The sequence below is a fragment of the Hemitrygon akajei genome, unplaced genomic scaffold, assembly GCF_048418815.1.
Source record: "Hemitrygon akajei unplaced genomic scaffold, sHemAka1.3 Scf000045, whole genome shotgun sequence".
Taxonomy (NCBI): Eukaryota; Metazoa; Chordata; class Chondrichthyes; order Myliobatiformes; family Dasyatidae; genus Hemitrygon; species Hemitrygon akajei.
The window spans coordinates 575,933-588,895 of record NW_027331931.1 but is presented as its reverse complement, the minus strand read 5'-3'; the positions used below and the strand labels follow the sequence as shown (position 1 = coordinate 588,895).

Here is a 12,963-nt window from a genome sequence, read left to right as displayed (position 1 = left end):
TACTCACCGATGGGAAAGTGATATCTTCGGCCCGCAGACAGTGATTGCGACGGAAGAGACGAAAGTCTTTCCCGAACACAACCGCGGACCCCACTTCAGCTCTGAACGGAGAGGAAAAACACCGTCCACCCGGAGATCTGTGAACATGTGCGAAGAGATTGTTACATCATCGGGAGGCAGGGCCTCGGAAACAGACACGCAGATGCTGCCCATTTGCGGTTAAATGGGAGGGGCAAAGGGATCACGGTGTCAGGATTGGCGCCACCCTCTCCCCACCCAGGCAGAGACTCCAGCTACTCATTAGTCTGTGGAAAGAAGCAAACTTGCCGCTCACATCACCTCTCACCTTAAATTTCAAACCCCAGAAAAAATATATCGTCTGTCCACTCTACCATTCCTCTCTTAATCTTATAAACGTCCATCCAGTCTCACCCCAGCCTGCGCCGCTCTGGAGAAAACAACACAAGTTTGTCCAGCCTCTCGTTATAGCTCATGCCCTCTATCTAGGCAGCGTCCTGGTAAACCTCTTCCCCGCCCTGTCCAAAGCCCCGACATCCTTCCGAGAATGGGGGCGACCAGAACTGTATGAAACACTCCAGATGTGGTCTGACTAGTTTTATAAAACTGTGTTACGAACTGTAACGTTTTAGAAACGAACCAGCAGCAATGGAGTTCGCACTGGAGTCCTGGTTTTGATGTTAAAACCATTCTCTTTATTAGTATCTACTTATAGTAGCTTAATGAAATAAAGGAAAGTTAACAGTGTTATGTGTATATATGTGTAAATGTAATTCCCAAACTATCGAGCGTGAGGGAAAAAAGCTTAGAGTCTTGAGATGGTAAAGTAGGAATGTTCAGTAATCCACGGAATAAATGATGGGAGAGAGATATTTGTAATCCAGGGTGAAACGTAGAGAAAAGGCCGTTACTTCAAAATAACCGCCGACGACGTTCTTATCCGTTGAATCTGTCCACATACGAGTTATCAGCGAAAGTGGACCTGTCACAGGAATACCGTCTTCCAGGGGTTACCACACAACATACCCAGGCAAGGGTTAACACAAGATATTCCAAAACCCACACCTATGGATTATACGAAGTGACAGCCACACACGTTCGTGTTGTTCCGTGTACCGATGATCAACCCACTCTTGTGGCACAGGAGAGTTCCAAGCCTCAGCTGCGACTAACTGAAGCGATCAGCTTTTCAGTCTCTCTCTGTCTCTTTAGACTGGGCCGACTGCCTGTCTGCTCGCTCTCTCTCTCTCTCTCTTCCTCTCTCTCTCTCTCTCTCTTCTCTCTCTCTCTCTCTCTCTCTCTCTCTCTCTCTCTCTCTCTCTCTCTCTCTCTCTCTCCTCTCTCTCCTCTCTCTCTCTCCTCTCTCTCTCTCTTCTCTCCTCTCTCTCTCTCTCTCTCTCTCTCTCTCTCTCTCTCTCTCTCTCTCTCTCTCGTGGTTCAGTCCACAGTCAGCGCTGTCAGCCTGTGACTGACGTCATAGTCCCGTCTCCTTGGAGTCTGAGATTCCTCTGATCATCGACACTGTTCAGGGTTTGTATTTAACAGTGTACTGTCTCATACATTCGACCTACCGAGCTGCCAAGATGATCATCACTAATCAAATCTCACTGAGATTTCTCAGGTCCCTGTTGAATGCCTTGTGCAGGAAGGCACAGAGTCGACTGTACTTCCTTAGAAGGTTGGCGTCATTCAATGTCTGCAGTGAGATGCTGAGATGTTCTATAGGTCAGTTGTGGAGAGCGCCCTCTTCATTGTGGTGGCGTGTTGGGGAGGAAGCATTAAGAAGAGGGACGCCTCACGTCTAATAAGCTGGTAAGGAAGGCGGGCTCTGTCGTGGGCAAAGTACTGGAGAGTTTAACATCGGTAGCTGAGCGAAGGGCGCTGAGTAGGCTACGGTCAATTATGGATAACTCTGAACATCCTCTACATAGCACCATCCAGAGACAGAGGAGCAGTTTCAGCGACAGGTTACTATCGATGCAATGCTCCTCAGACAGGATGAAGAGGTCAATACTCCCCCAATGCCATTAGATAGATAGATAGGTAGATAGATACTTTATTCATCCCCATGGGGAAATTCAACATTTTTTCCAATGTCCCATACACTTGTTGTAGCAAAAACTCATTACATACAATACTTAACTCAGTAATAATATGATATGCATCTAAATCACTAACTCAAAAAAAAAGCATTAATATTAGCTTTTAAAAAAAAGTTCTTAAGTCCTGGCAGTTGAATTGTAAAGCCTAATGGCATTGGGGAGTATTGACCTCTTCATCCTGTCTGAGGAGCATTGCATCGACAGTAAACTGTCACTGAAACTGCTTCTCTGTCTCTGGATTGGTTCTATGTAGAGGATGTTTCAGGGTTTTCCATAATTGACCGTAGCCTACTCAGCGCCCTTCGCTCAGCTACCGATGTTAAACTCTCCAGTACTTTGCCCACGACAGAGCCCGCCCTCCTTACCAGCTTATTAAGACCTGAGGCGTCCTTCTTCTTAATGCTTCCACCCCAACACGCCACCACAAAGAAGAGGGGCGCTCTCAACAACTGACCTATAGAACATCTTCAGCATCTCGCTGCAGACATTGAATGACGCCAACCTTCTCAGGAAGTACAGTCGACTCTGTGCCTTCCTGCACAAGGCATCTGTGTTGGCAGACCAGTCTAGCTTCTCATCTAACTGTACTCCCAGATACTTGTAGGTCTTAACCTGCTCCACACATTCTCCATTAATGATCACTGGCTCCATATGAGGTCTAGATCTTCTAAAGTCCACCACCATCTCCTTGGTCTTGGTGATATTGAGACGCAGGTAGTTTGAGTTGCACCATATCACAAAGTCCTTTATCAGTTTCCTATACTCCTCCTCCTGTCCATTCCTGACACACCCCACTATGGCTGTGTCATCAGCGAACTTCTGCACATGGCATGACTCCGAGTTATATTTGAAGTCTGATGTGTACAGGGTGAACAGGACCGGAGAGGGTACGGTTCCCTGTGGCGCTCCTGTGCTGCTGACCACCGTGTCAGACTACAGTCTCCCAACCGCACATACTGAGGTCTCTCTGTCAAGTAGTCCACTATCCAATCCACCATGTGAGAGTCTACTCCCATCTCCGTTAGTTTGTGCTTTAAGATCTTGGGCTGGATGGTGTTAAAGGCACTAGAGAAGTCAAGGAATGTAATCCTCACAGCACAACTGACCCCATCTAGGTGAGAGGGTGATTTGTTGCAGCAAATACGTGATAGCATCCTCCACTCCCACCTTCTCCTTATACGCAAACTGAAGCGGATCCCGGGCATGCCTGGTTTGTGGCCTCAGATTCTGTATTATCAGCCGCTCCATGGTCTTCATCACGTGCGACGTCAAGGCAACAGGTCTGAAGTCATTCAACTCCTTTGGTTGTGGTTTCTTCGGTACCGGGACAATACAGGATGTTTTCCACTGTCTGGGTACTCTTCTCTGATCTAGACTCATGTTGAAGATGCGCTGTAGTGGTTCTCCCAGTTCAGTCGCACAGGCCCTCAGTAATCGTGGGGAAACTCCATCCGGTCCAGCCGCCTTGCTGGTACAGATCTTCCTCAGTTGACCTTCCACCTGTGCAGCCGTAAACCTGGGCGTGGGCCAGGTCTCCTGTGAGTGGCTATTTTCCTGTGAGGGAAGTAAGCCTGGTGTGGAGTTCTGCGGTGAGGGTGGGATTGTGCTGTCGAACCTATTGAAGAAGTTGTTCAGCTGGTTCGCTTTCTCCACATCTCCACTTATGTTTGCCCCCCGCTTCATCCGGTGATGATCTTCATCACATCCCACACCTCTTCATGCTTTTTTTCTGCAGCTTTTGTTCTAACTTCCTCCTATACTGCTCCTTTGCCCCCCTTATCTGTACTCTGAGTTCCTTCTGAACTCTTTTAAGCTCAACCGATCACCATCTTTAAAGGCCCTCTTCTTCTGGTTTTGGAGGCCTATGATGTGACTAGAGATCCAGGGCTTATTATTGGGATAGCAGCGAACAGTTCTAACAGGAACAACGGCATCCACACCTTACAATTCAACCGCCAGGACTTAAGAACTTTTTAAAAACTATTATTAATGCTTTTTGAGTTAGTGATTTAGATGCATATCATATTTTTACTGAGTTAAGTATTGTATGTAATTAGTTTTTGCTACAACAAGTGTATGGGACATTGGAAAAAAGGTTGAATTTCCCCATGGGGATGAATAAAGTATCTATCTATCTATCTATCTATCTATCTATCTATCTACTATCTATCTACAAGTACGGGAATGTACAGGGTACAGAGAAACACTGATTTGTGGCAGCATCACAGGCAAGTACATTCAGATAACACACGGAACACAAATTATACGATTCTCTGTCAGTCACAATCTGTAAATATGTTTTAAGTCATTAACGATATATAAAATACATTTTGTCATGATCAATATTAAAATGTGCATTTGTGTCAACAACAGACTTGGAAGTGTTGAATTTGATACCTGTCCTCCATTCCTTCTCTAATCCACAAACCAGCTCCTGTGTTTTTGTCACAATGAGGGAGAGGTTGTTTTCTTGACACCACTGTGTCGGGGTGATGACTTCTTCTCTGTCGGCTGCCTCGTTATTATTTGAGATTAGGACAGTCAGTGTAGTGTCGTCAGCAAATTTAATTAGCAGTTTGGAGCTGTGGGTGGCGACACAAGTCATGGGTGCACAGAGTAAAGTAAGGGGCAAGAAGCCACCCAGTGGGGTATGTGTGCTGAGGGTCAGAGAGAGAGAGAGAGAGAGAGAGGTGCGCGAGCCCATACTTACCACTTGCCGCGATCTGACAGGAAGTCCAGGATCAGCTACACAAGGCAGGGTGAAGCCCGAGGTCTCTGAGCTCTTGTCGATACGTCACGCCCTTCGTATGGCTACTGCTCTACCCATGACTGCAAGGAACTGCAGAGAACATCAGAGAAACAAGCCTCCCCTCCATGGACTCTTCCTGATGACACGGCCATAGTGGGGTGTGTCAGGAATGGACAGGAGGAGGAGTATAGGAAACTGATAAAGGACTTTGTGATATGGTGCAACTCAAACTACCTGCGTCTCAATATCACCAAGACCAAGGAGATGGGGGTGGACTTTAGGAGATCTAGGCCTCATATGGAGCCAGTGATCATTAATGGAGAATGTGTGGAGCAGGTTAAGACCTACAAGTATCGGGGGTACAGTTAGACGAAAAGCTGGACTGGACTGCCAACACAGATGCCTTGTGCAGGAAGGCACAGAGTCGACTGTACTTCCTTAGAAGGTTGGCGTCATTCAATGTCTGCCAGTGAGATGCTGAAGATGTTCTATAGGTCAGTTGTTGAGAGCGCCCTCTTCTTTGTGGTGGCGTGTTGGGGAGGAAGTATTAAGAAGAAGGACGCCTCACGTCTTAATAAGCTGGTTAAGAAGGCGGGCTCTGTCGTGGGCAAAGTACTGGAGAGTTTAACATCGGTAGCTGAGCGAAGGGCGCTGAGTAGGCTACGGTCAATTATGGAAACCCTGAACATCCTCTACATAGCACCATCCAGAGACAGAGAAGCAGTTTCAGCGTCAGGTTACTATCGATGCAATGCTCCTCAGACAGGATGAAGAGGTCAATACTCCCCAATGCCATTAGGCTCTACAATTCAACTGCCAGGAATTAAGAACTTTTAATTATGCTTTTTGAGTAGTGATTTAGATGCATATCATATTATTACTGAGTGAATATGTATGTAATTAGTTTTTTTTGCTACAACAAGTGTATGGGACATTGGAAAAAATGTTGAATTTCCCCATGGGGATGAATAAAGTATCTATCTATCTATCTATCTATCTATCTATCTACACTTCCCCTGCCTCGGAAAAGCAGGCCATGTACTCAAAGACCCTCACAACCTGAACATTCTGCTGCAACCCCGCTCCCCCCATCGGGGAAGAGATACAAAAGCCTTAAGCGCGAACCACCCCGGCTCAAGGACGGCTTCCTGTCTGTGGTTATAAGCCAATGAATGATAAAATGGAATCGACCTCACAATGTAACTCGACGTGACCCTGCACCATATGTCTATCTTCACGCACTTTCTCTGCAGCTATAATGCTTTGTTACATTGTTGTTTGTCCATTTTTATTTTTAGAATCTTTTTTACTAGTACATAATCTTCTACAGCTATAGAATGAAACAAGACTTCAATAGATTAATATGTATAAAATTAATAAAGCTGAAGAAAAAACTAATCGTAAAATATGAATATGGAAAATATATATAGGAAAAAGAAGGAAAAAGGAACCCATCTAACTAGGGGGGGAAACCCACTAACTACAAAAAAGGGAAAAAAAACCATTTAAGAATCAACCCCCCGGAGCAATACGTTTAACCATCATCTAAATATAAAAATAGAATCATCAACCGCCATTTCATATTTATAAAAAAATTAAATTGGAAGGAAACCATATAGCATAATTCAAATTAAATGAAATATTTAGCAAAGAACCCCCATCTTCTCCTCAAAATCAAATCGAGGATCAAATGTTCTACTTCTAATTTTTTCAAACTAAGCCATAACATTCCTTGAGAAAACCATTCAATTAATGTAGGGGAAGAAAAATCTTTCCATTTTAATAAAATAGCCCTCTTGTCAGTAGCGTAACAAATGCAATTACTTGTTGATCTGAAGATGAAATACCCTGAATCTGATGTGGAGCTATTCCAAATAGAACAGTCAACCTATTAGGTAGTAAATTAATTTTCAGAGCTTTAGAACTTGTTGAAAATAAAGACTTCCAAAACGATTTTAATGATGAACATGACCAGAACATATGTGACAATGTAGCAACTTCAGTTTTATATATATCACAGCATTTGTCTGTACTAGAAATATTTTAGATAGTCTCTCCTTTGTTAAATAATAACGGTGAACAATTTTAAATTGGAATTGGCAGATATAGAAGAAGAATTTCCGTTTTTCAAAACTCGAAGCCAATCTTCATTAACAAAGGCCATATTAAGTTCTCTCTCCCAATCTTGTTTAATCTTTAGTGATAGGTTCGCTATTTGTAACGAAAATAAGTTATACATTCTTCTAATGGAAACTTTCTCGAAGGGATTTCAATTTCTAAATGGTATCGAACAAATCAGATTTCTTGTAAATATGGAAACTTAGGTAAACATTGTTGTAAAAAATGTCGAAACTGAACATATTGCAAAAAATGTGTAGAGTGAGAGAAAATTTGTTAATTAACTCTTCAAAGGTCATCAATCGACCATCACAAAATAAATCTGTAAAAGAATGGATCCCTTTATTTTTCCATAGGAGAAAAATGGGGACAGTTGTTGAAGATTTAAATGCAATGTTTCGATACAAAAAAAACTGGACAACTAAATTGTTTCAAATTTTAAAAAATTACGAAACTGAACCCAAATCGGTCGGGATTGTTTAATAAACGGGTAAAGATATAAATTTGGATTTTAGAGAGCTGTAAAGGTAATGGAGCTCCTAATATTGAAGTTAAATGAAATTGTTTAACAGCTTTTAATTCCAAATCACCCCATAATGTTTTTTGGTTCTTATCAAGCCAATATAACCAATAACATAATTGTCTAATATTCACAGCCCAATAATACAGTCTTAAATTAGAAAGTGCAAGTCCACCATCTTTTTTTAGATTTTTGTAAATGATACTTATTAATTCTTGGTCTCTTATTGTTCCAAATAAAGGAAGAAATAAGAGAGTCAATTTGATTGAAAAATTTTTTAGTAAAAAAGATATGTATACCAAACAAGGCAGTAAGGGGAATTTGGGTCAAATTGGACCCTAAAAATTTGTGAAAAGGTATGGAATACTTCCCGCCAAAACTTTTCAATAGTAGGGCAAAACCAAAACATATGAATTAAAGAGCATCAGCAAACATTCAGATAAAAACTGGACAGCTTCTGTTTAGAAATGTAAGCTCTATGAAACACTTTAAATTGTAGAAGAGAATGAGGAGCACAGAAAGATGATTTATTAACCCGTTTAAGAATTTTATTCCATCTGTCATCAGAAATCTGACAATTTAGGTCATCCACACCAAGCTTTTTTTATTTAATCTAAAAAGTCTTGTCGGGAATCAATCATCAAGTTTTAGATACCGGTAAGAGAAACCATTAACAAAAGCTTTTAAATTTAAAATATGGAAATATGGAAACTTAGGTAAATATTGCTGTTAAAAATGTCCAAACTGAACATATTGCTGAAAATGTGTATGAGCAAGAGAAAATTTGTTAAATAACTCTTCAAAGGTCATCAATCGACAATCACAAAATAAATCTGTAAAAGATTGGATCCCTTTATTTTTCCATAGGAGAAAAATAGGGTCAGTTGTTGAAGGTTTAAATGAAAAAGTTTCGACATTAAAATCTGGACAACTTAAATTGTTTAAAACATTTTTAAAAACGAAACTGAAACACAAATCCGTAGGGATTGTTTAATAAACCGGGTAAAGAGTTAAATTTGGAATTTTAGAGAGCTGTATAGGTAATGGAGCTCCTAAAATTGAAGTTAAATAAAGTTGTTAACAGCTTTTAATTCCAAATCAACCCATAATGATTTTTGGCTCTTACCAAGCCAATATAACCAAAAACATAATTGTCTAATACTCACAGCCCAATTAAATTCACAGTCTTAAATTAGGAAGTGCAAGTCCACCATCTTTTTTAGATTTGTGTAAGTGATACTTATTAATTCTTGGTCTCTTATTGTTCCAAATAAAGGAAGAAATAAGAGAGTCAATTTGATCGATTTTTTTTAGTTAAAAAGATATGTATATTTTCGAAAATATATAAAAATCTAGGTAAAATCATCATTTTCACAGCATGAATACAACCTATTAAAGAAAAAGTAAGTGGATTCCATCTAGAAAATAGTTGTTTCATGGAGTCCATTAAAGGAACTACGTTCGCTTTATAGAGATCTTATATATTTTTAGTAATTATAATACCTAGATATCTAAACGTATTAACGTATTAACGTATCTAAAAGGAAATACCATCATATATACTAACATGGACATTTAATGGAAACAATTCGCTTTTATTCAAGTTAAGTTTATATCCTGAAAAATGTACCAAAATATTGAAGTGCTTCCAAAACATTAGGAATTGATTCCTCAAAGACTTGAAATAAAAACCAAAAGATCATTTGCATAAAGAGAAATCTTATGTATGGTTCCATTCATAGAGATATCATGAATACTTTTAGCTTCACCTAGTGTTATAGGTAAAGGCTCCAATACAGGATTAAACAATAAAGGGCTTAATGGACATCCCTGTCTAGTGCCACGAGAAAGTGAGAAAAGAAGAGCTGCAGTTCTTAGTAATGACAAGCTCAAGGGCGGCTTCCTGTCTGTGGTTATAAGCCAAATGAATGATAAAATGGAATCGGCCTCATAATGTAACTGGACGTGACCCTGCACCATATGTCTGTCTGCACTGCACTTTCTCTGCAGCCATAATGCTTTGTTACAGTTATTGTTCTGTCGTATATCAGCTCAATGTACTGTTGTAATGTATCGATCTGTGTGGATGGTACGGTCAGGCAAAGTTATCACTGTAGCTCAGTACTTGATGATAATAAACAAATTCCCCATTTTAATTGTGTGGAAATATTAGACAGACTGATTTTCTGCTCTGGAACCACAGAAGGAAACTGAACTGTTTTCATTTCTGAACTGAACTGAACTGTCGTCCAGCCTTTCGTTATAGCTCGTGCCCTCTAATCCAGGCAGTGTCCTGGTAAACCTCTTCCCCGCCCTCTCCAAAGCCCCGACATCCTTCCGAGAATGGGGGCGACCAGAACTGCATGAAACACTCCAGATTTGGTCTAACTAGTTTTATAAAACTGTTGTTACGAACTGTGACGTTTTAGAAACGAACCAACAACAATAGAGTTCACACTGGAGTCTGATTTTGATGTTAAAACCACTCTGTTTATTAGTATCTACTTATAACGTAGTAATTTACGAAGTAAAGGAAAGTTTACAGCGTTAAGTGTATATATGTGTAAATATAATTCCCAGGCTAACGAGCCTGAGGGAACAAAGCTCAGAGTCTTGAGATGGTAAAGTAGGAAAGTTCAGTAATCCACGGAATAAATGACGGGAGAGAGATATTTGTAATCCAGGGTGGGTTAACACAAAATATTCCAAAATACACTCCTATGGATTATACGAAGTGACAGCCACACACATTCGTTGTGGTTCCGTGTACCGATGATCAACCCACTCTTGTGGGCAGCGGAGAGTTCCGATCCTCAGCTGCGACCAACTGAAGCGATCAGTTCTCTCTCTCTCTCTCTCTCTCTCTCTCTCTCTCTCTCTCTCTCTCTCTCTCTCTCTCTCTCTCTCTCTCTCTCTCTCTCATCTCTCTCTCTCTCTCTCTCTCTCTCCCCCCCTCTCTCTCTCTCTCTCTCTCTCTCTCTCTCTCTCTCTCTCTCTCCCCCCCTCTCTCTCTCTCTCTCATCTCTCTCTCTCCTCTCTCTCTCTCTCCTCTCTCTCTCTCTCTCTCTCTCTCTCTCTCTCTCTCTCCCTCTCCCCCTCCCCCCCCGACTGCCTGTCTGCAGATCGCTCTCTCTCTCTCTTATGGTTCAGTCCACAGTCAGCGCTGTCAGCCTGTGACTGACGTCATAGTCCCGCTTCCTCACGCCGGCGCTCTTAAAGAAACAGTCACAGTACGACCGCAGGCTCTTTACGGCCGCAACACAACTTCCCGACTTTTGAACTCAATGCTTTAACTAATAAAGACAACGACTCCATTTGCCTTCTGAACCACCCGATCAATCTGTGCAGTCTCTTTCAGGGAGCGATGAACTTGGGAGTCTAAGATCCCTCTGATTATCAACACTGTTCAGGGTTTTGCATTTAACAGTGTACTGTCTCATACATTCGACCTACCGAGCTGCCAAGATGATCATCACTAATCAAATCTCACTGAGATTTCTCAGGTCCTGTTGAATTTATTGCCAAGTGCACAAGTACGGAAGGTCCAGGTACAGAGAAACACTGACTTGTGGCAGCATCGCAGGCAAGTACTTTCAGATAACACACGGAACACAAATCATACGATTCTCTGTCAGTAACAATCTATATATATGTTTTATGTCATTAACAATATGTAAAATACATTGTGTCATGATCAATATTAAAATGTGCCGTTTTCGGCCTTTCGAACTGCTATTGATGTGGACGCGGTGCATGATGCTAATCTGAAGTGTGTTCATGCTTCCCAGAAGTCTGCACACACGAAAAGGACCGCATGAGTCATGAGAGAATGTAGCAACTGTTGGAATGGAATGCAGTTTATAAACATGTGTTAATCAGTTGTTTATGCAATGTAAGAAGGTTAATTCCTAAATTATATTGGAGGATACATTAATTCATAGGGTTGGTGCCTTTCTACATTCCACAAATGTTTGAAAAGCTGTCAAGTGTCATCACCCAGCCTAATTCTTACTGCACCCATAATGACATTACAATATTGACAGGAGCACCACAATTTAAGTCAATTGTAAAGTTATTTCAAGTGAGCAGTCCTTGTTGCATTGCGTGCAGATAGGTACAGCATGTTCACGAGGCATTTGTATAATAAGCCACCAATAAAATTTTAGTAACAGTTATATCTGTGTATTTTTTCTTTGCCGTTTCTTACATGTCCCTTGCAAAATATGAAAGAGACAAATGTATTTCTTGGACTGGAACTGTGAGCACAACAAAGAATCTAGGACTAAAATTGTCTCAGGGTTGGAGGAATAGAGAAACTTATGGTTATCACTTCTGTACTCAAATGTCAGCCTGCATTGTGTCTGTGTAACTACATATCAAATAGAAGCACATACGCAGGAGATGGCTTTAACTGGAGTATTCACATTGCAGAGTGGGAAATTGATCAATGAACATGTGCGGACAACAGGTCAATATGCATACATAGACGGCAGTCCATACGTAGTGCGAAGGGGAGTGGCATTAGATTTGGCAGGTGTCTTGTCTAAGACAATGTACTCGTTTGCCAGTGTCATGTTGCTGGTATTGACACGGCCATCACTGAGAGGTAAGTCCGGTAGCTTTGACTAGTGGCCAACCTGGACATCTGAAATCTGGAGAGGAGGGGACTTCAATAAGGCTCATTGTCCGAGGGGCAGCTCACGGCAGTGCAATAGAGCAATCGGTGACCAATCAACTAGTGGCCAATCGGCATTTGGGATTGATTAGTAAGAGCAAATTAAAGTAAGGTGGGACAAACCCAGTGGCCGTCTTCTGAGTAGAAACATAGAAAACCTGCAGCACAATATGGGCCCCTCGGCCCACAGAGCTGTGCCGAACATGTCCCTACCTTAGACCTACCTAGGCTTTACCCATAGCCCTCTTTTTCTCAGCTCCATGTAACTATCCAGGAGTCTCTTAACAGACCGTATCGTTTCCGCCTCCACCACCGCCGCCGGCAGCCCATTCCACGCACTCACCTCTCTCTGTGTAAAAAAAAACTTACCCCTGACATCTCCTCTGTACCTACTCCCAAGCACCTTAAACTGTGCCCTCTCATGCTAGCCATTTCAGCCCTGGGGAAAGCCTCTGACTGTCCACATGATCAATGCCTCTAATTATCTTGTACACCTCTATCAGGCGACCTCTCATCCTCCATCGCTCCAAGGAGAAAAGGCCGAGTTCACTCAACCTATTCTCATAAGGCAAGCTCCCCAATTCAGACAACATCCTTGTAAATCTCCTCTGCACCCTTTCTATGGTTTCCATGTCCTTCCTGTAGTGAGGCAACTATAACTAAGCACAGTACTCCAAGTGGGATCCGACCAGTGTCCTATATAGCTGCAACATTACCTCTCAGCTCTTAAACTCTATCCCACAATTGATGAAGGCCAATGCACTATATGCCATCTTAACCA

At 41.8% G+C, this 12,963-nt stretch overlaps 1 protein-coding gene and 1 long non-coding RNA gene across 3 annotated transcripts in view; both read right to left on the bottom strand.

Moving 5' to 3' along the window:
• LOC140720620 (uncharacterized) overlaps positions 1 to 107 on the bottom strand; it is a 36,146-nt gene extending 36,039 nt beyond the window's left edge. For both annotated transcript variants that reach the window (XR_012097228.1, XR_012097227.1), the window contains exon 1: positions 8 to 107. This is a non-coding gene — a long non-coding RNA (uncharacterized lncRNA). The remainder of the gene's footprint in view (positions 1 to 7) is intronic.
• The window catches only part of LOC140720570 (NACHT, LRR and PYD domains-containing protein 3-like), a 395,705-nt gene that overhangs the window by 281,170 nt on the left and 101,572 nt on the right, over positions 1 to 12,963 (bottom strand). The gene's annotated exons all lie outside the window — the stretch shown is intronic.